The sequence below is a fragment of the Triticum dicoccoides genome, chromosome 6B (genome assembly GCF_002162155.2).
Source record: "Triticum dicoccoides isolate Atlit2015 ecotype Zavitan chromosome 6B, WEW_v2.0, whole genome shotgun sequence".
Classification (NCBI taxonomy): domain Eukaryota; kingdom Viridiplantae; phylum Streptophyta; class Magnoliopsida; order Poales; family Poaceae; genus Triticum; species Triticum dicoccoides.
In genome coordinates, this window is record NC_041391.1 from 712,920,893 (window position 1) to 712,945,150 (window position 24,258).

The following is a 24,258-nucleotide window of genomic DNA, read 5'->3' on the forward strand; positions in this document are numbered from 1 at the left end:
TCAGCTGCATGAACCAGGAGGGTCAGATATAGAATTGAGCTTAGCTCGATAGTCTTGTATGCTTGTTCATTTTCTAGATGAACCTTAGGGCACCGGAATTTGGTTTTCTCATGTTGTTTTTTTAGTTGCCATTTCAACTGTATTTGTGTGGAATGGATTCTATGAAAACCATACCATTTTTTCATTCAGAAATAGTCATAACCAATTTATTATTGTTATCTTTTCTTACATTGTTATTTCGTTTAGGAATCTGGGTTTCCATTTTGAAGTTATAGCTGCTGTACTGAAAGGAAAGGAACTCTTTTCTCCGTGAAAATGCAAAGAAAAATAACTCTGGGTTATTGGTGACTCACCTGACCCAGGCCCCAGATAGAGCAATCGAGGCGGTGGCCATGGCGCTCCCAGATCGGCGACGGCCTCTGCAGATGAGTGCCACCCATCGCTCATCGTCAAACGCTTCGAGTTGCCCGCGACGAAGCTGCTCGACTTCGGTGCCTCCCCTCCGTGTGGTTCCGCTCGAGGGCCGTGCGGTTCCTTGTGAGGGGAGGGCTCGGCTGCTCCGACGCCTCAAGGTCTCCTCCACCCCTCTCGTCCATCTTCTCGTCTCTGCGCCAGCGCCCCGATTTGCTCTAGTCGCTGATGCGGCCCATGTGCAGGTGCACGAGCGATCCAAGGACCTTTGTGCTGGCTCAGCGGATCTCACGAATTCCACCACCACTGCTAGCCGCCGTCCATGCTCCGGCGTCAGCAGCTCCAGCAAGACGGCGACTTCTGCTTCTTCCTGTCCCATGAAGCGTCCTCCAAGCTGCCCCCAATTCCCCACTCTCTTCTGACCTCCGCCTCACGACCGAGGTGAGACGGAGAGGTGGATGGGTTCCCTTGGCATCAGCTTGATGTTTTCCCTTTGTTTCTGACGACAGTTGAGACCTGAAACTTTGTGTATGCAGTCCAATGTTATGCATGCTCATTGATCCTTCTTGTTAATGGAATTGTGGCACGGGTGTGGCTGGGAGAAAATGTCGAGCAGGAAGGGAAGCAGCTGGATCACCACAAACGCCGAGGATAAGCCCACAAATGTAAGTAGTACTATTGCTTTAAACTCCTACAAACCTTGTCCTGAAGTAAAATTTTCATGGAGACACAGACATCAAGTATTTGTCCCACTTCACACTAACGTGCAAAGGTTAGAGAAAAACAAACAAGTGCATGCTTTGGCATCAATTGCTGGAGGCTTGCTTACCAAAACTTAAGCTTTTCCCTGAAGCAATCACTGCATGCAAGCTGTGTATGCGCATGTCGACAGGGGCAGTAGTACCATGGCGACAAATACACAGCTCTGCTGCATATATACAGTCCTCTAATAGGTCCACAATGCTATGAACGAGTGAGGCGAGAAATAGAGTCTGGAGATGCTTGGTAACCTCTACGGTGCATTGCCTTGAGTGCCGTGGACAAGGTTAAGCAGGAGTGTGTGTAGCTGTTGAATTCTCCAGTTTCCAACACCATTGAGTGTGTATATATGCGTCATCTTTCCATTCTCGATGCAATAAGTTTCCTGTAATCTATTCTGAAAAAAGATAACTCACACTGCAATTATATTGGTTTGCTGCCATCTAGCTTACGGATTTTTGAATCCCTTGTAACCTCTCTATAATTGCCCCTAGATATAGTAGAAATTAATTCATATGCATGTCAACTACATGAACAAGGAGCGTCAGATACAGAATTTAGTTTAGCTCGATAGTCATGTGGATTTGTTCATTTTCTAGATGAACCAAAGGGCGGTGGAATTTAGTTTTCTCATGTTCTTTTTGTAGTTGCCAACTTGCCTTTTGAACTGTATTTGTATGGAATGGATTCTATCCAAACCATACCATTTTCTCATTCAGAACTAGTCACAACCAATTATGGTTATCTATGCTTACATTGTTATTTTTGTTCAGGAATCTCGGTTTCCATTTTGAAGTTATAGTTGTTGTACTGAAAGAAAAGGAACTCTCTTCTCTGCGAAAACACAATGGAAATACAGTTGCGAGGAGAGGGCTCGGCTGCTCCGACACCTCAAGGTCTCCTCCCCCTCTCTGGTACCCATCTTCTCCTCTCTACGACGCCGCCCTGATTTATTCTAGTCCCTCATACGGCTGATGTCCTCATGCAGGTGCACGAGAGATCCAACGCCCTTGGTGCTGGCAAGGCGCAGCAAAGCGGATCTCACGAATTCCACCACCACCGCTCGCCGCCGTCAGCAGGGCCAGCAAGGCTGCGACTTCCGCTTCTTCCTGTTCCGTGACGTGTCCTCCAAGCTGCCCCAATTCTCCACTCTCTTCTGACCTCCGCCTCACCAGCGAGGTGAGATGGAGTGGCGGATTCCGTTGAGTCTCTTGGCCAGAGCATGTATGCAGTCCAATCTTATGCATGTCAATGGAATTGTGACGGGTGTGGCTGGGAGAAAATGTAAGCAGGAAGTGAAGCAGCTGGATCTCTGCACGCAACAAGACGCTCACCACAACGCCAAGGAGAAGGCCACAAATGTAAGTAGTACTACTGCTTTAAAGTCCCAAAGATTTTGTCCTGAAGCAAAATTTTCGTCGTGACACAGACATCACGTGTTTGTCACACTTGAAACTAAGGTGCAAATGTTAGAGAAACACTAGCAAATGCGTGCATTGGGATCAATTGCTGCTTGGTTGCTTACCCAAACCTAAGAAACTTTACCAGGAAGCAATCACTGCATGCAAAATGTGTATGCGCATGTTGGACAGGTGAAGTCGTATCGTGGCAACAAACACAGTTCTGCTGCATATACACACTCCACTAATAGGTCCATAATAAGGAGTGAGGTGAGATAGAGCGGATGGCGATGCTCGGTAACCTCTACGGTGGATTCCATTGAGTGCTGTGGACAAGGGTAAGGACGAGTGTGAGCGGTTGCTGAATTCTTCAGTTTCGAACGCCATTGAGTGTGTATATACGCGTCTTCTTTCCATTCTCTGTGTTATAAGTTTCCTTTAATCTTTTTTGAAAAAAGATAACTCACACTGCAATTGTAGTGGTTTATTGCCATTTAACTTACACATCCAACATAAATTCTTAGCCTGAACATGTTCAATCCAAATATGTCGAAACAGGGCATGTTGAGATTTCAAATATCTCATTTTTCTGTATTAAATATGTTGCACCAACTAGCTGACCTGATATCTCCTGTTATTTTAACCAGCTGTTCAATTGATCCCTCCGACGCTGCTCTTCCTCGTCCGCGCCGGATCTCGGTCCTGGGATTCTCTCCCTCCCAGCTGCTGTACCGCCCGTTCCCCTTCTTCACGATCGTGCTTCTGGACAGGGGTTCGTTGTAGCTACTTCAGGCATGGTGCACATACATCTGGTTGTGGTGGTCGGCAAGCAACCTTCTGTCCTTACTGAATGCGTCATCTACCTTCTGGTGGTCGTCAATCGATGGTGTACACCGTGTCCAGCATGGTGATAATTAAACCTTTCCCACCCATGGCTTCATGTTGTTCTGTTCTTATGGTCCATAATTTCCCCCAGTTCACTTGTACACACATGGATGGATGGAACGGATGCAAAAAGAGAGTAGTAATATTGTTTAAGAGAGAGAGAGAGAGAGAGAGAGAGAGAGACTCACACACACACAAACTTGGATTGCTTTTTTGCATTTGGTCTTTAAAAAGTTCACCCAACAAATGTCTCGGTAGGTCTGGCTATTAAAGTTATCTCAGTAGGCCCTGTTATGGTGTACTCCTTCAAGCAATATCTATCTGGTTCACATGTACACATATAATATGGTCAAGAAAAATCTAGTAGTACAATATGGTCAGTAAAACAACCTTGTTCTCAAGGTTCAGGTCTAGTCAGTAGCCGTAGCTGCAAAAACAGGAGAAAAGTCGGTCTGACTTGTTGCTTTCTCGATTTTTTTGTTTTATTTTGGAAATGAGTATGTCTAGTCAAGATTCTATATTGTGAAGAATATGCAATGCCTGTCATTGGCTTTACTCATGGGACTATGTAAGTTGCTACATCTGTTTGATCCAGGAAATCCAATAGTTAGCATACAGTTTAAATAAATCGAATCAATTCCATTAATCTGGACAGATTTGAAGATAGCATCTATAAGGGTTTATTTTGTATTGCAGTGGTTGTGCTTGCACATTTAATGCTGCCGAGAAGCTACACTTATTTGGCATTCGCGGCCGAGCCGCTCACCATCATGGAGTTGGATCACATTAGGTAATTCACTGACTCTAGCTTGCTCAGCTTGTTCCCATTGTCCGTCTAATTTCAGTTCTTCACCATGTTGATGTTGGTAGTGACTAATACTAGTACTATTCGTGTTCTTGATTCCAGACCTCAATGGCATGCTCTGCCATGTGGCCTCCTTGATGCTGGTCGTCGAGCGCTGATTCGACTAGACTATCGCGCACATATTGATCACATTTGATAAACAAGCTATGGTCGTTGGAGAGTACCCCTCAGATATATAGGTTAATTTGACTCGATTTTGGTAATATTTAGTCCGGCTTCTCTGTATTGCCCTTGGCGATTCATTGTTAGGTTTCTACACTACTCTTTACATTTTACACTTGGCATGTTTCCCGGTAAGACCTCGGAGGGTTCTATGTATAAATGAATCTTTACTTGGCCAACATAGGTCTCGATACTAACTCGATCCTAACATGTGCCCCCACTGAATTGTGAATTTCCCTTGAACAACACACCTTCGGTTAGTTGTGGTGTGAATTTCAAATCCAATTACTGCATTGTTAGTTCGAGGATGATTTCTGATGGCTCAGTACACACGTTTGATTTTCTAGCAGGTGCTTTGATCTGAAGGATTGGTTTGTGATACGTCATTGATTCATCGTTGACACAAATATGAAAGCACACTAGAAAGATAAACATAGGTATGCCACTATTACTCTCCTGTGCTCCATCTCATGCTCTGTGTGCCCACTTGAAATGAATAAATGTCATATACATTTATTTTTTATAGTACTGAAAGATATGTAAGTAGGGGTGGCTTTTTTTATGAATATAAGTAGCAAAACAATAGAAGTTAGCAACATGATTGCAGATTGAATTGTCGAACTGATATGATAATCATTTGATCTATGATGGCGTATGAGTAGAATGCACATATGCACATATGTGACTCGGTTCTTTTAATATTATAGGAGATCATAGCTGAAGCGTGGGTTTCCAACGACGGTGGTGTGCTGCCTTTCTTCCAGTGCCGACAAGATGGCTAGTTTGTCGCCCCGTAACCCTGGTGGTGGGCTCCCATGACTGCCTCCTGGGTTACCTACCACTTAGGTGAGTCCCTGATGTCCTTTTCCTTTGGCTACTCTTGTCTTTCTTAATCTTTGTTGTTTTCTGGTCTAAGACTCAGAGATGGGATGAATTCATGATTGTTGAATGCTTAGAAACTAGAAAATGGCTCTGTAGGAGGCATGCACGCTCGTACTGAGAGATGCTATTCGTTTGCTTTGTCTTCCAAATCAAGAGACATGTATTCGTGTGCCTCCAGCATTTATTAAATTTCTTCACATTTCAAAACTTTGTTGTTGTACATGCAAGGATTGTTTCATTCATCAAGAAAATAAAACAGGCCATGCCCATCAGCAACTACTCCTACTGTTTGAATAAATAAGAAATGACCATCATTTTGGATAAATTACAGCATTAATCCATCAAGGGGCATTGGCAATTTCCTTGTTCTATTTCTTACTGAATCCGGTTCCATCAAAGATGCCGACAACTTTGCAGCCGTCCACCTCACCATTGCCGGCAATTGCTCCCTGCAGGTAGCATCTCATCTCCCTCTGCTCACTCACTCGCTGACTGAGCTGCAACGTTTGTAAACAATAGTGTGTCTACTGTTGAGGTTCATGGGATTTCCCATCTTGGAGTGTAATACTAACTCTTAAGGTAACAAAACTATGATGCAACGTTTGTATTTTGAGCTAAAAATCTAGTAGTACAATATGGTCACGAGAACAACCTTGTCCCAAGGTTCAGGTCTATTCACTAGCTGCAGCTGCAAAAATAGGAGTCAAGTCTGTCTGTCTGACCTGTTGCTTTCTTGATTTTGTTTTATTTATGTTGGAAATGAATCTAGTCAAAATTATACATTGTGGATAATATGTAATGCCTGTTGTTGTTTTTGCTCATGTGACTATGTAAGTTGCTACATTTGTTTGATCCAAGAAATCCAATAGTTAGCTTGCAGTTTGAATAAATCAAAAAGATTTCATTAATATGGTCAGGTTTCAATATAGCATCTATAAGAGTGCATCCAATTTTTCACGCTATCCCACTCACTTAATCTTATTCATGGTTAAGCATTTTGCCTTGATTCATGTCAATAATCTATTGGTTAGTTTACATTGCCTCTAATGTCCTCTGTTTTGTTTGTCCTGCTCAATTACTTATCATGATGGAGTAGGAATTTATCACTCGACAACTACATGATAGACTAGATTGGTAGTTAGTTTATGGTTTGAGTTAATCAAAACGATTATATAATTTCCAGTGATATGGACAAGTTTACGTTCACTCCACTTGGAGCTCTTAGTATAATCATCACTCTCGGATTTTGGGATACAATATCTTGTGTTTTCTCATATAAGATTCTTTATGGTTTAATCATTAATCTGGAGGTTTAATTTGTATTGTAGTGTTGTACTTGCACATGTAATGCTGCGCAAGAAGGTACACATACTCGGGCCAGGCCATGAGCCGACTCACTATGATGAAGCCTAACGCTAAGTTGGATCACACTGGGGTCAGTCATGGACTCGGTTGCTCAGCCAGTTCTTTCTGCCAAGCTAATTTCAGTTCTGCACCATGTTGATGTTGGTAGCGTCTAATACCAGTATCATTCGTGTTCTTGTTTCCAGGCTTCAATGATATGCTCTGCCCGGTGGCCTCCAGGATCAGCCTCGACTCATGAAGAACACCCAAGGTACTATGTAAACCATACTTTGCCAGCTTAACTGAGTATTTGTACTAGCATCGGTCAGTCATAATCAATTTATCATTGAAAAATATGAAAGCACATTAGAAAGATAAACATGACATCCAGTGTCTGTTATTTTATCAATGTGCATGTATGTGTGCTCTCTTGAAGTCATTGAATAGTACATAATTTTCTAGCATGCATGGCACTCAGGTATATTTGATCTCACACGTCAGTAGTATTCTTTGTTATTCATTTTGGATTCCACACGTGATTGGAATCTTACATTCGGCACTGTTGCTTGTCTCCCAATAGGACTTAACAGAGGTTTATGACTAAATGAACCTTTAGTTGATCAATAAGTGCATGAATCCAACCTTATGAACCTTTTTTGACCGAATGATTTCCCAGGTAATGGTATATCAAGTGCCTGAAATTTTTGATGGCAATGTAGTTTATTTAGTATAGTAAAAGTGATCTTGTACCCTGATAATTGAAGAATTTTTTGATGTCCTCTCTAGGAGCTTGTCAACAGAAATGATGACCTGTATAGCTTGTTGTTCATTAGCTATTGTGTTCATATATAGCTCGCTGTCCTCCAAACTGAAAATGCCCATCATAATAAATGTTGCCTGGCAGTATTGTCCTTTATAGTTTGCTCCTGATCATCATTCTGTTACCATTTTACTTGGCCTTCAACTAATCTTGTTCCTGTGTACCCAGGGACCTGACTTAATGATGAGGATGATGTTGGAGGAATCAGAGTGGTCACTGAAGATCGTGGACTCGCATCCGCCATTGCTGGAAGTTTGAACTTCGAGAGGGCAGAGCGATCCCGTATGAGAAGACCACCGATGTGATCATAGGTAAGCTATTGGTTCCTCTACTATGCTCCATCTCATTCTCTGCATGCCCACTTGAAATGAATAAAGGTCATATACATTTCTTTTGTATAGTACTTGAAAGATATGTAAATAGGTGGGCTCTTTTTGATGAATAAGTAACGAAACAATAAAAATTATCAACTTTTTTTGTTTTATGCCGGTCATCGAGCGTCGGCTAGTGTTGTGCCGCTCATCGAGTCGACGATTTAATGTTCGGATCTGTGGTAGTGGTCTTCTGGCCACCACAAGTATGTGATTTTTATGATCTTTCTTTTTACTGAAATTGGTCTCTTGTAGTTCGGTGCTAATTAGCATCATGTTTGGTCTTTGATTTTTTTATCCCTTTTGATTCTAGTCATAGATATGCTATATGTTTTTCTAAGAGTCTTTACAGTGCAGTTTATAAATTGGAGCCGACCTGCTGGGGCATCTTTCTGACATATTAACTTCTATTTTGAATTAACTTACGTGAAATTGTACTTAAAGTTCAAGGATAGGGAATTAAAATACTTCAACCGAATTTGATTGGAAACAACATGGTGCTATTGGCTATTAGTCTACTAGTTGGGTCCGACATTTACTAAAACAAAACCTCGTTTGCTTCTTTTTTTATTTGCTGAAAAGCTCTGAGCATCTATATATTATGGATATCTTAATGTTTTGTAAAAAACATCTTTATAGTTTTCCTACTTTGAGTACTAATGATTTTGGTTTTCGCTCACATTTGTAGCATTTTCTCTGGGCGTACCTTCTGGCACGACACCGCCATCCGACACAAGTTTGGCCGGCGAAGCAGCTCTGCTTGCTCCGGCACTTACTTTGACGCCTCCGGTGGCTGTTGGTCCTCTTCTCTGCTCTCTCTCAAGCTCTATGACACTTGATACTTGTTGAGGTAGTGGAAACTTACTTGTACAAGTGGGTCATTGCTATTGGATATTTTTTGCTAGTTTTTTGGATCCCAAATCTTGGTACTGGCCTGCTGGTGTTTGTTTTTGTGTATTGAAAGAAAAACATGATTTTTCTTGGTGCTCGGGCAGATTTCACCTTCTAATCAATATTTGTGCCATCTAATCCATGCTTACTTGAATTTTATTTTGCTCCCATCTCCCTTAATATTGTGGATTAATTTCGTTTTAAGGCTATCCAAATGGTTGACAAACCATCTCTTTAGTTTTCCTGCCATCAGTACAAATCATTTTGGTTTCCGCTCACATTTGTAGCATTCTTGCTGGACGCACCTTCAGGGACCATGGTGTCATCCTACACTAGTTTGGCCGGCGAAGCAGCTCTGCCTGCTCTATCGCTCACTCCAACGCCTCCCGAGCTGCCCCTCCGGTGGCCGCTTCCTCTTTGGTCCTGGCATAGGTAAACCTAGTTCCTCTCCTTCACTCTCTCTCACGCCCTCTGTCCCCATGCATGGCCATCGAGCCGTGGTAGATGAAATGAATAATGGTCATTTGCATTTCTTTATTTTGGTGCCTGAGAGTCAGAAGTCCCAATTTCATCTTGTTGGTCTAGATAGAGATTCTGGTTGCTCTGTTTCATTCTAGCTGAATGTTCCTGCAGGTTGCTCTCCTGGTTCAAGTTGATGTTGCTCTGCACTTGTGCAGGAGAAAAACATACATACCCACCCTTGTGCACATGTTCAGAAATTTCTTAATGTTGATATACCTGCTCTGTTGCAACGCACACAAGACCAAAGGGAATCAAAAGTCTAGGATCTAGTTCTGTTTATTTTTATTTTTTTATTTTTTGAGGGGATCTAGTTCTGTTTATATCTGTTGCAATGCACATGTATTACCCTTGGCGATACTAACAATTCATTTTCAAACTGAGATTTGTCAACACATGTGTATGTATTATCCTTATAGATTTTCAAGCGAATAAATTTATCATGGCTATCTAAGTGTTTGCGTTCTGTTCTCAACCACAATTTGATTGGAGATAGAAGAAAGCGTGTATGCAGATACTTCTTAGTGCCTAAAAGACATAAGGAGCCATGCATAGAATCATTTTTAAGTCAGCGGTTCATGCCTACAAGCTTTTGTTTTCTTGCCACAAATGCATATAGCACCCTGAGGCACTTATTATGCTCAGAGACAAACAATAAGATCTCTAGTTTATTGGTTACTGTAGATTACTAGGTAATCGTTATATTTGTGCTCTCGATGCAACTAGTGTTAAAAACGATGATTTTGATGGTTGTAGAAAATAAACTCTGTCTTCTATTAAGTCAAACTATGCAATAAACTCTCCTTGTGGTCATATGTACCGTTATGGTTTAGTTGATGTTACCGATTGTGCGAGTGGTGCATAGTGTTTATCTACCCTGAACCTATCTCACTTATATATTTTGTCTTTGTTTTGTGTTGTGTTCATGAGAGACCTGACTCGGCAGTTTTTTTTTGTGTTGTGTTGTTTAGATAGCAGGAGGGATGTACGACTGTTAGGCCCGAAGAGCACGGTGACATTGCTCATCGTTGACAGTGAGCGGCTCAGCCCTCGTCATGCAAATAGCCAACGCCATCATCATCAGCGAGTAGCTGCTGTAGTACCTGCACCTGGTGAGGTTGGTGGTGCGCTACTACATGCCTCTACAACAAGACACGGTGGCATGCTAAATGGAGCTTTGAGCAGCAGCACATCGTGGGGAGAGGACGGATGTGGTGGTCTGGGAGCCTCGGGCTCCACTACATCTGCCGCTAGAAGCAGCAACAGAACGCGTTGTTCGACTGTGCCAGCCTTGGCGGTGATCTCGACGATTGCATGGAGTGGAAGACTTTGCAGTGTAGCAAGGTTGCTCAGGTCAGGTTTTTCTTCTACTTGATTTATTTGTTTTGTTCCATACTAGTGTACAAGTAACTAATGTGAGAAAACAAACAAAAGGTAGTTACTTGTGTTTTGTTTTTGGGCTCCTCTGTATTTCATTTTTGTGTATGGGATCAGTCGGCTGAGATGAGATTCTCTATCTATTCATAGTAGCGAGTATCTCCCATCTTAAAAGTATTGACTGATGAAACTGGGAACAAGTTGCCTAGCTTGAAGTAGAAAATTCGTTGTAGCGAGTATCTCCCATCTTAAAAGGTGATGATGACGTTTACAAATGATCTGTTAAAAGAGTGTCTTATGTTTAAATACCCTTCTATAGAGGCAGGTTCCAATCGATTTCCTCGCTGCATTCTAGGCTAGCCTACTGATGCAATTTCATCTACTGAGTTTAGTATTGATGTTGGTTGCATTGGATGGTGGTTATCTCTTTTGTGAAGTATTGCAAAAAATCGTGATCCGAGGCACTAGCATGCCGGCCTTTTTAAGAAGGCATGTGTCGTGTAGGTGCTGTGCCATTTTTGTTTCTTAGATGATGAGGGATGCTCCATTGTTGAATGGGTTCCAGAGCACAACTTTTGTTTTAAAATAAATTCTGGTTTGTTCTATATTATGATTGCTTAAACTTTTGTGGAGTAACAGGTATTATAATACCAACTGTATGGGTGGTGCATAGTGTTTATCTAGCCTGAACCTTTATTGCTTATGTATTTTGTCTCTTTTGTGTTGTGTTCGCTAGAGAGAGGTCTGACATGGTGGTTTCTTTGAATATGATAGGAGCTGCTGAAGGGAAACAACCCTGGATGTCACAGGCTGAAGGAGGAGGTCTTACACATCTTCTTGGTTCAGGTGAATCCTTGCTCTCGTCTCTCTCACTGTCGTGCCGGCCATTGAGACCTTGATTTAGTGTTGGGATCTGTGGTCGTGGTCTTCCAGCCACCAATATCATTTGACCATGATGATCTTTCATATCAATCAAGTTGTTCTCTTGTAATGCAGTGCGCGTTAGGCCTTTTTCTGCTCCATGCTACTGTTGCTAAAGGGTTAGGCTCAATATGGCGTGTTTGTCAGTGCCAAAGCAACTAGTAAAGTAGAGAATAATTTTAATGGGGTTCATTTATGATCTTCCCTTTGTAGGATCATATTAAGAGCTCCTATAATCTTTCCTGAACCTCCTTGATACGTTGCTTTTTGAAAGTGCTAGTGTGCTCCTAATAATTTTGTTTTCCATACAAAGCCATGCCACTAGTTTGTGAAAGATTATGCCCCAGCGGCACTGCCAATACTTGGGGTGCTTATGTCAATATGTCCTTATTTTTCACTAAGTTATGTATAATGGATCGGTATCTTGGTTTCCTCTCATTGGTTTTGAGAAGAGCATGTTGTTCTTGTCACCATTGTCTCGTGGTAGTATCAGCCAACACTTATGTGTGAGATTGTCTAGTGTCTTTTTGGGATCACCCACTATAAAACATTGAGTTTTGTGAAGTTGCTCTGGTTTCTTAATCCACGCATTGCATTTTGATGTGCGGGACTTGAGAAATAAGGTGAAGAAAAAGGAAAAAGACCTGCTAATCTTTCCCTTCACCGTTGGATGTTGGTCGAATGGTTGATGGAAGGGGGAACTCACTCGATGTATCGAAGCTACTGTATGGACTAAGAGATCTTTAGAGATAGGCATTTTGTTGTTAATTTTTCCTTGTCTGTAGGGTGTGGGCCGAATGGTCTTGTTCCTGGGAGTTTGTAAAATTTGGATTGAATGGCGATATTGGTATAGTCTCAGTGAGTGCTACATATGTACCACCATTGTAAAATTTGATTTGAATTGTATCGTGCAGCAAGGAGTTAGTGGTTAGCAAACAGATTGGATTGATTGGCTGTCATTTTGGCTCATGTGTCCTTGTACCTTTCTAGCATGTTGTGATGCCAAAAAATGATGATGATTTTTTATGTCAATGAAATCTGATGGCTAATGAATGAGTGATTTTGATACGACTAGTGCATGGAAATCATGATAACTATTGGTGATTCTTGAAAAAGAACCAGGTGCTTTCAAATTTACCACTAGAAAAGAAACTGGGGGCATCTACATATGTTTACCTTCACCTTGTGTTTGTGTGTATGTGATTGTGAGCACAGACATGATTATTTACCATCAGCCAGCAGCCTGTCGTGTTGTTGTCCTGCTTGACATGGTACTACGGGTCTGTTGTCGCCGTCGCCGTGCACACCAGCTCGGACTTTTGATCTACTGCTCGAACTCCTTTGAGAAGAAAGCTCAGGATAATCTGTGTCATCTTAATAATTATGTGATCTAGCTAGCTAGGTTGTTCTGATCATCTGGATTCCTGAATTGGAAGACAACATTGAATCAATGTACGTAGTACCTATCTGTTGTATACAAGTGGTCGTTGCTATCTTCTCTAATATATATGTATACAAATCTTTTAACGTAGCATCTATTTGTTATGACTAATCCATGTGTTTTTTTCCGAGTAACTTGATAGGAAGCGGATGTAATGTAGGTTTGTTTGGGGAGAGAAGGGACATGATTAATCAGGGATTGACAGAGAGATCTGATGTGATTCATCACAACTTAACAGAGAGGGATCTGACGGGACTAACACAGGATTCAGAACATACCTGACGTAAATAGGAAATAATAAACCATCCCACGTACGTATTGTAATATACTATATGGAAACTAAACTACCTAGCGTGATTTGAGGGAGGCCCGTACTTAGTAGCCTCTTATCAGCAAGTTTAACAAACCATCCTAGTAAACCTCCTCGAAATCCTCTCGCTCCCAAAAACCTATGCAACCTTCCGTCTTTAATTGCTATCGCTTCACCTCCTCCTCCATTACTTCCTCTCCCTCCAGTTCTCGTCGATCGTTGGCTCCCTCGCCTCTCACGCGGATCAACCCCCTCTTCCATTACTTCCTGCATCCCATTCTTGTCGATCCATTGGCTCCGGCGCGCCTCACACGGATCAGCCTCCAATCCAACGTCTCTCCGCGCTGCTCGCTCTCTCATCGCTGCCGTACATGATCTCCTCTCCTCTATAAATGGTCGCCCATGTGCTCTTTCCTCTCCTCTTGCTCCTCCTGCGTGGACTAAGCTGCATCTGCCGCACCCCCTCCTTTCTCCTTAATCCAACACAGAAGGACTACATGCAGCAGCAGCAGCCGGTCATATCACAAGATGCCGGGAGATGATCCACACCCTGTCGTCGATGCTCTGGACATACACGTGCCTGCTGCGTAGCTCTCCTCCACAAGGTCAGGCTTGTCTCTGTAAGAGCACACCCTTTCCCGATCTAATCTTATTCAGAAAATCTTTGCATGGCGTACTCAAACTGACTATAGTGTTTTGTCACCCTTGGTAATGCGGATGGTTGCACCAGACATGGAACCGGAGATGAAACCGCCGGCCAAGCGACACCACTAAAACTCAGGATGAGATATGGAGGTATGTCCATTCGACCATAACGGGCTAGCCGGCATGTGTTTTATTCACAAATTCATTATAGCGAGTATGTTTATTCACGGGAAACCCCCCTTTGAAACCAAATTTTTGCTAATTAAAAGAGAGATACTATACAAGAGAATTGTGCACTGTTAGAACAACTTACAACATGTAACAGTACTATAATTGTGGTTTTAGAGTTACAGAAATGAATTATACTCCACTTACGAATACCTCCAAAGACAACTAAGTTTATTGGGAATAGAAATGTTTGACAAGATAATTGCCAGAATGTTCAAGGTCTGAACAAGTGTGCAAATGGGAAGATTTTAATTTGGCAACTTGATTTTGTTTTGGCTTAGCTATGGGATCCTGGCCCTTATGTTATGTACCTGCTATAGCAAGTGATATGTTTCTGGTTGGAGGCCTAAGGCCAATGTAGTTTTGATTAATACCAGATCTATCTAAACAACCGTTTCATTTGGTTCACACAACATTACTTTTGAGTGAAAAAAAATCATGTGGTTTTATTTATTAGAAATGAATTAGCAGTGCGGTTCATGTACACACTGTGCTTGCTTAATTTTTGAGCTCTCACAAACTGATTGGGACAAACACTAGTATGCATATCCATTTATCCTTCTGATCATATCATCTTTGATGTCAAGTGGTACTGGAAGTTTGAAACTACGTAGAAGGACGTAGTATAGATCATTCGTAACGATAATTAATCTGCACTAGTTTGTGTTTATTAAACCAACACCAGTGGGTATTTGTTTAGTCGGTACAAGTGGTTCCAACTACAATATTAAATATTTCTGATAGAAACATTCTGGCTGCCACCTGTACAAGTGTAGGAGTAATTTCAAAATTATCATAATTGATGGCATTCATGGTTTTTGGGCAAATACCAAGCAATTTCTCATGCAGCATGCGCCACCTCCAAGCTGTGTGTTGTTTTTTTTTTGAAGGGAAGCTGTGTGTGTTTTTTTTAAGGGGAGCTGTGTGTTGTTAAGAGGTGTTGTTTGTGTCTTTTCTCAGAGTTGATCATTTTAGATGGGCGGGCAAAAGCAGGAGATGAAGTCGTCCATGCATGCATGCATGCTTGAGCTCGATCGATCCACGTGCAGCTGTCAACTATATATATAGTGGTAACGGAAGGACATGGCCGTGGAGCGGTGTTGTAGTGCCGGTGTGGATTCGTTTCTTGTAGAAAAAAACGTGTTATGCTGCCGAAATTTCCGGCGAAATTCCGCACGACTTGTCGAAATTTTGGTCTTGTTTGTAAGAAAAGAAAAAAATCTAGGGTGTTGGGTGCAAAATGTTAGGGACTCGGCTGCAAGAACATGTTGTTTGCGGGGATGGAAAAGGAAAAAGGATGCGTTGTTCCCGTTTCTATGACGTCACGTGTCAAGTCGACCACGCGAGGAAAAAAAAAGTCGACCACGCGAGAAAATAAAAAAGCAAGAGCAGCAGCGACTCCCGGCATCCGCTGACTATTTTTTCTATCTCGCGTGCTCTCTGTTTTTCTTCTTCTTCTCCCTTTATTTAATTTGCCGCCCCGCCGCAGACCAATCAAAAGAGAAAGAGGAGTACTCGTAAAGTAAAGAGCGAGCGCTTGCTTGGATGGAAGCATGTTTTTGCGTTTACACGACACGAAGAGTCTACCTACGTATAGCGAGGATTTGCATTCTCTTGGTCCACCTAGCTAGGATTTGCTCTCCTTCCATGCATGAGACTCCTGGACTACCAAAAACCTCGCTTGTAATATACAAGGTCGGTGCTTTCCGACAATTAGAGAAAGATGACCCACGGCCAACGCTACTAGAGATCGAATTTTCTTCTTTACCAACAACATAAAATTTAGCAGAGATCGAGATCGAGCCATGGACATGTTGGTCGCCAGCGGCTGGTTCACGGGGGTGCTGTCGTCGTTGACGAGGTTCCTCTTCATGTGGTCCATGGCGCAGCAGTGCATTCCGGATTTTCTCAGGAACTACGTCGACACGCTCGCCAGCCGCATCATGGACGCCATATCCCCCTATGACGCCGTCACCATGGACGAGCGCCACCCCGACTACTTCGGCCGCAACCAGGCCTACGCCACCGCCGAGGCCTACCTCACCGCCACCTGCCGGTCCGGCGCGGCCTCCGCGCCACCCTCGGCTTCGACGACGACCGCATGAGCCTCGCCCTGGACGACCACGAGGATTGGTGTTAGAACAAATTTTTAAATCATTAAATGCTACTGAACATTATTTTTGAATGGTACAAAACATTTTTTAATTACATGGAGATTTTTTACATTGTATAAACATTTAAGAGTAGCACAAAGAAATTTCTGAAACATGTGAACATTTTTTTAAAGTCATAAATGTTTTTTAAAGATATGAAACACTTTTTAAAATTACGCAAACACTTTATAAATTGTCTAATTTTTTTGAATGTCACAAACATATTGTTGAAAATCATGATCAATTTTTAAATGTCGTCAACATTTTTAAAGCACGCAGGAGGGTGCAGCAGGCAATTTGATTTATCTAGCAACGAAAGAAGAAACAACACTGTCCAGTAGCTGAATTTTTAACTGAAGCTAGCGACCAAAGAAGCAGCCATGTAGGCAACTTGATTGATCTACTGGAAGCTAGCAGTATGTGTGCATGGCTGGATTGAAATTGAACGCAGTGCTGCTGAATTTGTTTAGCTAGCGACTAGAACCTATTATGTTGTTGTTTGTTTGTTGTTGCTTCAGTTAAACTGCACAAGACATGTACTGTAGTAGTACCTTGCATGTGTTTGATGATATATGTGTAGATGCAATGCGGCCTTGGAGTGGTGATGCCCTATTTTAGGATAGCTGTTGGAGACAGCGCTTGCTCATGCCCAAAATAATATATCAGTTTTCGTGTCGAAAAAGTTTTACTCCACCAGCTTTTCGTGACAAAAAATAAGGCTGATGTTGGAGATGCTCTAAATGTGTGATTATTTGGTTGTCCACTTTTCCTTGTTGCTATCTCTTATAACTCTCTTGATCAGTCTGCTTATGGCCACTTGATTGCAGAATTAGAAATTTCATGGAAGCTTGCGGGTGAGTTCCTTTGAAATTAGAGTGCGAGCAAAATAGGGTATTCTCATTGTCTAGCTAATCATGGTTGTTATGTTGGTAGCACCCCTCGTTAGCTATGCCAGGTTCGAGATTGTATCTCTGAAGCTTGTATTAGCGGACTATAATTCTATTCTTATGAAATAAAACCTATTCTTTCTCCCAGAGAAAGTATCTAGCATCATCACGTTTCTTCTTGTTTGAGAGTGTGTCTTCATGTTTTATTATCTCAGCAAAATCTGAACGCACATACTTGAACACATTTAATAGTAGATCAGTGCATGCTATATAGTATGCACGGTTGAAAAACAATACCTATTCACTAGCCTACTACTGGTACTACAAATTTACGCATAAAGTCAAGCAGTTATTGAGGAGAAAATTTGACAAAAAGATTCACCCGAACAAACCAGGTGAATGGGGCTCCTGTATAAATTACATAATCTAATTTGTATTACTTGAAAGGAAGATAAACCAACCGATGCGTGTCAGCACCCTACGGACTGATTCGGATGCACGGATACATACTTTGTGTATACTATGTACGCATCATTTACTGACTCACACATTTGTACTGTATGCTATCGTGGGCAGAATTATTGATCCTCGTCTTCTTTCTAGTCGTGGTGGCTAATATTGTCGTCCCTATCGTCTTCCTCCTTTTCTTCATCACTACTGTCATTCCCTTCTTCATCTTTGTCCCCGGCAGATGCTTTCTCCTTTAGCTGGCAGGAGACATATGGTTGTCGCTTTATTGTATGAAATGCAAACGCCCTGTAATTGCTTTACTTTATCACTAAGCGGTAGCGATAGTCGTAGAAGCAATAGATGGCGTAACGACAACGATGCTACGATGGAGATCAAGGTGTCGCGCCGGTGACGATGGTGATCACGACGGTGCTTCGAAGATGGAGATCACAAGCACAAGATGATGATGGCCATATCATATCACTTATATTGATTGCATGTGATGTTTATCCTTTATGCATCTTATCTTGCTTTGATTGACGGTAGCATTTTAAGATGATCTCTCACTAAATTATCAAGAAGTGTTCTCCCTGAGTATGCACCGTTGCGAAAGGTCTTCGTGCTGAGACACCACGTGATGATCGGGTGTGATAGGCTCTACGTTCAAATACAACAGGTGCAAAACAGTTGCACACGCAGAGTACTCAGGTTAAACTTGACGAGCCTAGCATATACAGATATGGCCTCGGAACACGGAGACCGAAAGGTCGAACGTGAATCATATAGTAGATATGATCAACATAGTGATGTTCACCATTGAAACTACTCCATCTCACGTGATGTTCGGACATGGTTTAGTTGATTTGGATCACGTGATCACTTAGAGAGATGTCTACTATATTTCGTAGAATATTTCGTAGTTGCTGGATACATCATTTTAATAATAATTAAAGTCTTCGTTCATGCATGGCCAAATTAAATAACCAAACAACGGCCAACATAAATAAGAGAACAAACAAACCTTGCAAACTCTAGATGTAGGACATGCAACGGGTATTTCTATGAAATCTCCAGGTAAGGTGCATGCCCTACCGTTGTTACCGTTGTTGTCCGCTCCATCGTCGCCAACAAAAAGAAAGAGAGAGAGAGAGAGAAACCCTCCCCTCTTCCCCACCCGATGCGACCAGCGACCGCTTTCCCTCTTTTCGCGTTGACAATGCGTGCGGGCGATGGACCCTAACCGCGACGACTCCTTGACATGACAAGGCGATACGTGTACAATGCAAGCTTGCTAGACGTTCTGGAAGGCACGAGCTGTACTGTATGTTTTAGTTTATCCGTGCTACAAACTGCTACTCCCTCCTTTCCGGTTTATAAGGCTTATCTCAAAATTTCAGTTTTTCCATTTTGTAAGGCTCAATTTGGTTGTTTCCCATCACATGTTCAAATTCCAAGGTGCATTAAATCATTGCATGCAAGTATATAAGAGAAAATTAAACAATGCATGTAATTTATGCATGCATGCATTGCAATTAATGCATTGGTAAACATACTTTTTTGAGGAAAACAAGAGCATTAACTGGTTGTTTTGCCAAACTACAAAAAGTATTCCACCACTCATCATCCACCTTGGTTGGTGAGATTTTTGAATTGAGCCTTATAAACCGGAAAGGAGGAAGTAGTCGAGTAATAATCTCCTTTTTTCAAGAGATCCTTGAAATTTGTGTGGTAATAAATAAAAGGAGTAGGTAGCAATTTATGGCATGGACTCACCCACCCGTCTCAGAGTAGAGTAGTTGGCTTTGAAATTTGTGCAGCATGCATCGGGATTTGGCGAGCGGCTGGGATGACAATACGGGCGGGGATGGATCTGTGGGAGCCCAAGATGAACCAATCAGATTTGCTCGCGATTGACCTGCGTTGAGTGGAAACCAGGAAAGTGAAGTGTCCACCCACCCTCTCTCCTCCCCCGATTCATTCATTCATTCCCGCAGTCGCCGCCCCCGCGCCAACCACCTTCCCCCGACGGACCTCGATCCGCCGCCGCCCCCACCCCCACCCCCACCGTCGACGACCCCCTGGCCTCCCCCTTCACTCACCTGACGCCAGGTCGAGCAGGCGAGGCGGCGGCCATGGCGATCCCAGACCCGCGACGGCCACGGTCTCGGGGGACGAAGCTGCTCGACTTCGGTGCCGGGAGAGGAGCTGCCCCTCCCATCCGTGCGGTTCCGCTCGAGGGCCGAGCGGTTCCGCGCGAGGCGAGCGCTCGACTGCTCCGACGCCTCAAGGTCTCCTCCCCTTCTCTCGCCCATCTTCTCCTCTCTGCGTCGCCGCCGTGATTTGCTCTAGTCCCTGATGCAGCCGATGCCCTCACGCAGGTGCACGAGGGATCCGAGGCCACCACTCAGGCGCGGCGCGGCGTAGTGCATCTCACGAATTCCACCACCAATCCTCGCCGCCGTTCATGCTCTGGCGTCAGCAGGGCTGGCAAGACGGCGACTTCCGCTTCTTCTTGTCTCGCGACGCCTCCTCCAAGCCGCTCAAGGTACTCCCCTCCCCTCCCCTTGCCGCCCCCAAATCTCCAATCTCTTCCGACCTCCGCGGTCGGCCTCACGAGCGAGATCATGAGAATTAGATGGGGCGGTGGATGGATTCCCTTGGCATCTGCTTGATGATTTCCCTTTGTGTAATGTATGATGACAGTTGAAACCTGAAGCTTTCTGTGCGCAGTCCAATCTTACGCATCTTCATTGATCCATTATTGTTAATGGGATTGTGGCAGGGGTGGGTGTGGCACTGTGGCCTGGGTCGCGGCTCGGTTCGGCACGGGGTCGATTACCTAGCACAGGCTCCATCAATTGGATTATCGCGCCTGCTCGGCGGCCTACAGATTCTCTCCTCACGCGTGTGTTTAGCTTAGTTCAATTCGGTGTGAAATCAAGGTTTTACCTTCTATTGTAGTAGGAGTAAGATGGCGCGATGAGCTCTGCAGAGCGGTGCAGAGTCCTCCTTCCATGCCAATAATTCAGATTTGTTCTACTACGTAATTGTCATTCATATGTGCCAGTTCTTGGATGGTCCTGCACGTATGGTTTCGTTTGCTGAATTTACACAAGCCACGCTGAGAATTCTTGCTACTGTATTGCTAATTCCATCCGTGTACCCATCCTTACTAAATCCTTGTATACTGAATCTGGAAGAAACACTACCTCAAGAAAACAGAGCATTTATCAGTTCAGAATTCTGCATCCCTTCTTGCCTGACAGCACGACCTGCTTGCCAAAATGATACAATACCCTTCATCCTTTTCCAGACCTGAATTTTCAGATTTGTGTTCGTGATGTTTCAAGCAAAGCATCAACTGATGTTCCCCTGACTGACCGCCGCATTCCATTGCAGCTGCAGCAGCAGCCATGAGGTGCCTGTAACAGGCTCATAATAGGAACGAGTGAGGCGAGACACAACGGCTTGAGGTGCTCGGTAACCTCTATGGTGGATTGCCTTGTGTGTTGTGGACAAGGTTAAGGACGAGTGTGAGCGGCTATTGAATTCTACAGTTTCAAACCCCATTGAGAGTGTATATATGCGGCTTCTTTCGATATATTCTCCATGTTATAAGTTTCATGTCATCTCTTCTGAAAAAAAGATAACAAACACCGCAATTGTAGTGGTTTGTTGCCATCTAGCTTTTCGGATTTTTGAATCCCCTGTAATTTCTCTGTAAGTATCCCTAGATATATAGGACAAATTAATTCATATGCATGTCAGCTGCATGAACTAAGAGGGTCAGATGCAGAATTCAGTTTAGCTCGACTGTCATGTACATCCGTTCATTTTCTAGATGGACCAAAGGGAACTGGAATTTGGTTTTCTCACGTCTTTTGTTTTTGCTGTTCTCAATTGTATTTGTGTGGAATAGAATCTATGCAAACCATACCATTTTCTCATTCAAAACTAGTCATGACCAATTTATTATGCTTATCTTTGCTTATACTGTATTTTTTGTTCAGGAATCTGGAGTTCATGTATCATTATCAAACACAAGCTTGTGGAAGGGGTGGGTGTGGCTGGGAGAAAATGTTAAACAGGAAGGGAAGAAGCTGGATCACCACAAACGCCATGGAGGAGAAGCCCACAAATGTAAGTAGCACTACTGCTTTAAACCCCCAAAGATTTTTTTTCCTGAAGCAAAATTTTCATCAAGGCACAAACATCAAGTGTTTGTCACACTTGAAACTAATGTGCCGACGTGGCACAGCGCAGTGGATCTCACGAATTCCACCACCACTCCTCGCCGCCGTCCATGCTCCGACGTCAGCAGGGCCAGCAAGACGGCGACTTCCACTGGCTGTAAGCCATCAAAGCTTTGCATGCGTGAGGCCGGGTTGATGTTGACTTAATCAATCTCCCTGCTGGTGAGGACTTCCTACAGGTAGCACCAACTTAGCTGCTTGTGTACATGTTGATGGATGCTCTGCGAAATATCTCTCACCACTAGGACGATTCGGGATTCAGTTTAACTCTTTACTTTGTTTCTTTGTTAGATTTTTGTGTTTATTGCATTCTGTAGCTTCCTCAAGAAGTAAAATGGTGTTGTGTCTAGTCCTCATTAACTACCTGTTTAGTTCCTTTACAGGAGTAGTTCAGTAATGAGTATATAAATACTCATGCATTCATTATTTTGTTCATCCTGCAGCTTTGCAAGTATAAGCACCACCATTGTTTAGTTCCCAGGATCTCTTTGCTGTCATGTTGAATTTGGAGGTGATATGTTCTTCCATTGAGTAACCAACGGTTGGGTTTCAACAACTAACAGTGCTACACCACCTTGATTTTCATGTGGTGTATATGTTTGTAAAGCACTTAGCAATTGGTAAGCCGGTTATCTAGTTAGCAAGCTTATTTTTTAAACATATGCTTATCTCATTTTAGTGAGCTCAGCTTCAGTCTTGTGCGAAAAATTCTATGGTTTTGTCTCTAATTGTGCTATTATCGATTTCTCGGTTTAAATCATGGGCCTGGTTTCTGGTGGAAATATAATTCACGGGCCTATGTGGCATCTGTTTTGATCGGTTTCACAGAGTGTTTAACTTATCTGGTTCAGAGGTGCTTTGACATTTCAACTTTTCTTACTTATGCTCGTGTAGTTGTCTCCCAATATTTATCTTCATGTTCATACAGTTTCTTACTTCTGCACGCTTCTTCTATGCAGTTAAACACACATGTCTGGTTATCAAAGACTCATGTAGGATGGTCCCGAGCTCCAAACCATGGAGGCAGTGGCCTCTTCTCTGTCTCTGTTGGTTAGCACCTGGCCTTCTCCCTCTACTTTGTTTATCCTAGTGCCCACAACCTGGTCATCTCCACTCTCTTCTGACCTCCGCCTCACGGACGAGGTGAGATGGAGTGGTGGATCGATTCCCTTGGCATCAGCTTGATTATTTCTCTTTGCGTATGATGACAGTTGAAACCTGAAACATTGTGTATGAAGTCTAATCTTATGCATGCTCATTTATCCTTCTTGTTAATGGAATTGGGGCTGGCAGAAAATGTTAAGCACGAAGGAAAGCAGCTGCATCACCACAAACGCCAAGGAGAAGCACACGAATGTAAGTAGTACTGCTGCTTTAAACTCCCAAAGGTTTTGTCTCTAGTAAAATTTTCATCGAGGCATAGACATCAAGTGTTTGTCACACTTGAAACTAATGTGCAAAGGTCAGAGAAAAACAAACAAGTGTGTGCATTGGGATCATTTACTGGTTGGTTGCTTACCAAAACTTAAGCTTTGCCTTCTAGCAATCAATGCATGCAAGCTGTGTATGCGCATGTCGACAGGTGCAGTTGTACTGTAGCGACAAATACATAGTTCTGCTGCATATATACACAATCCTCAAACAGGTGCATAGTAAGAACGAGTAGGGTGAGATAGAGCGGTTGGAGATGCGGTAGCTAGATTGCATTGAGTGTTGTGTACAAGGTTAAGGACGAGTGTGAGCGGTTGTTGAGTTCTGTACTTACAAACGCCATTGAGTGTGTATACATGCGTCATCTTTCCATTCTCCATGTTATAAGTTTCCTGTAATCTGTTCTTGAAAAAGGTGACTCACACTGCAATTGTAGTGGTTTGTTCGCACCTAACTTGCAGATTTTCTAACCCCTTGTAACCTCTCTATATTTGTCCTTAGATATAAGAAAAATTAATTCATACGCATGTCAGCTGCATGAACCAGGAGGGTCAGATATAGAATTGAGCTTAGCTCGATAGTCTTGTACGCTTGTTCATTTTCTAGATGAACCTTAGGGCACCGGAATTTGGTTTTCTCATGTTGTTTTTTTAGTTGCCATTTCAACTGTATTTGTGTGGAATGGATTCTATGAAAACCATACCATTTTTTCATTCAGAAATAGTCATAACCAATTTATTATTGTTATCTTTGCTTACATTGTTATTTCGTTTAGGAATCTGGGTTTCCATTTTGAAGTTATAGCTGCTGTACTGAAAGGAAAGGAACTCTTTTCTCCGTGAAAATGCAAAGA

The 24,258-nt window shown here is 42.8% G+C and overlaps 5 long non-coding RNA genes across 6 annotated transcripts; all 5 read left to right on the forward strand.

Annotated features, from left to right (window-relative positions):
- The first annotated feature begins 455 nt into the window (after positions 1-455).
- On the forward strand, positions 456-1,019 carry LOC119325722. Its single transcript, XR_005157653.1, has 3 exons — positions 456-572; positions 657-852; positions 948-1,019. It is a non-coding gene; the product is annotated as an uncharacterized LOC119325722 (long non-coding RNA).
- A 3,453-nt stretch (positions 1,020-4,472) lies between these two features.
- On the forward strand, positions 4,473-6,749 carry LOC119326376. Of its 2 annotated transcripts, none has more exons than XR_005157948.1 (4): positions 4,473-4,519; positions 4,830-4,919; positions 5,190-5,328; positions 6,693-6,749. It is a non-coding gene; the product is annotated as an uncharacterized LOC119326376 (long non-coding RNA). The 2 variants fall into 2 exon arrangements; XR_005157949.1 differs by lacking the exon at positions 6,693-6,749 and adding an exon at positions 5,820-5,866.
- A 1,021-nt stretch (positions 6,750-7,770) lies between these two features.
- Positions 7,771-9,098, forward strand: LOC119326374. The gene is made up of 3 exons (XR_005157946.1): positions 7,771-7,839; positions 8,588-8,749; positions 9,078-9,098. It is a non-coding gene; the product is annotated as an uncharacterized LOC119326374 (long non-coding RNA).
- An 11,121-nt stretch (positions 9,099-20,219) lies between these two features.
- LOC119326377 lies at positions 20,220-22,103 on the forward strand. The gene is made up of 3 exons (XR_005157950.1): positions 20,220-20,266; positions 21,732-21,861; positions 21,985-22,103. It is a non-coding gene; the product is annotated as an uncharacterized LOC119326377 (long non-coding RNA).
- A 36-nt stretch (positions 22,104-22,139) lies between these two features.
- LOC119326375 lies at positions 22,140-24,258 on the forward strand. The gene is made up of 4 exons (XR_005157947.1): positions 22,140-22,153; positions 22,934-23,024; positions 23,268-23,330; positions 24,181-24,258. It is a non-coding gene; the product is annotated as an uncharacterized LOC119326375 (long non-coding RNA).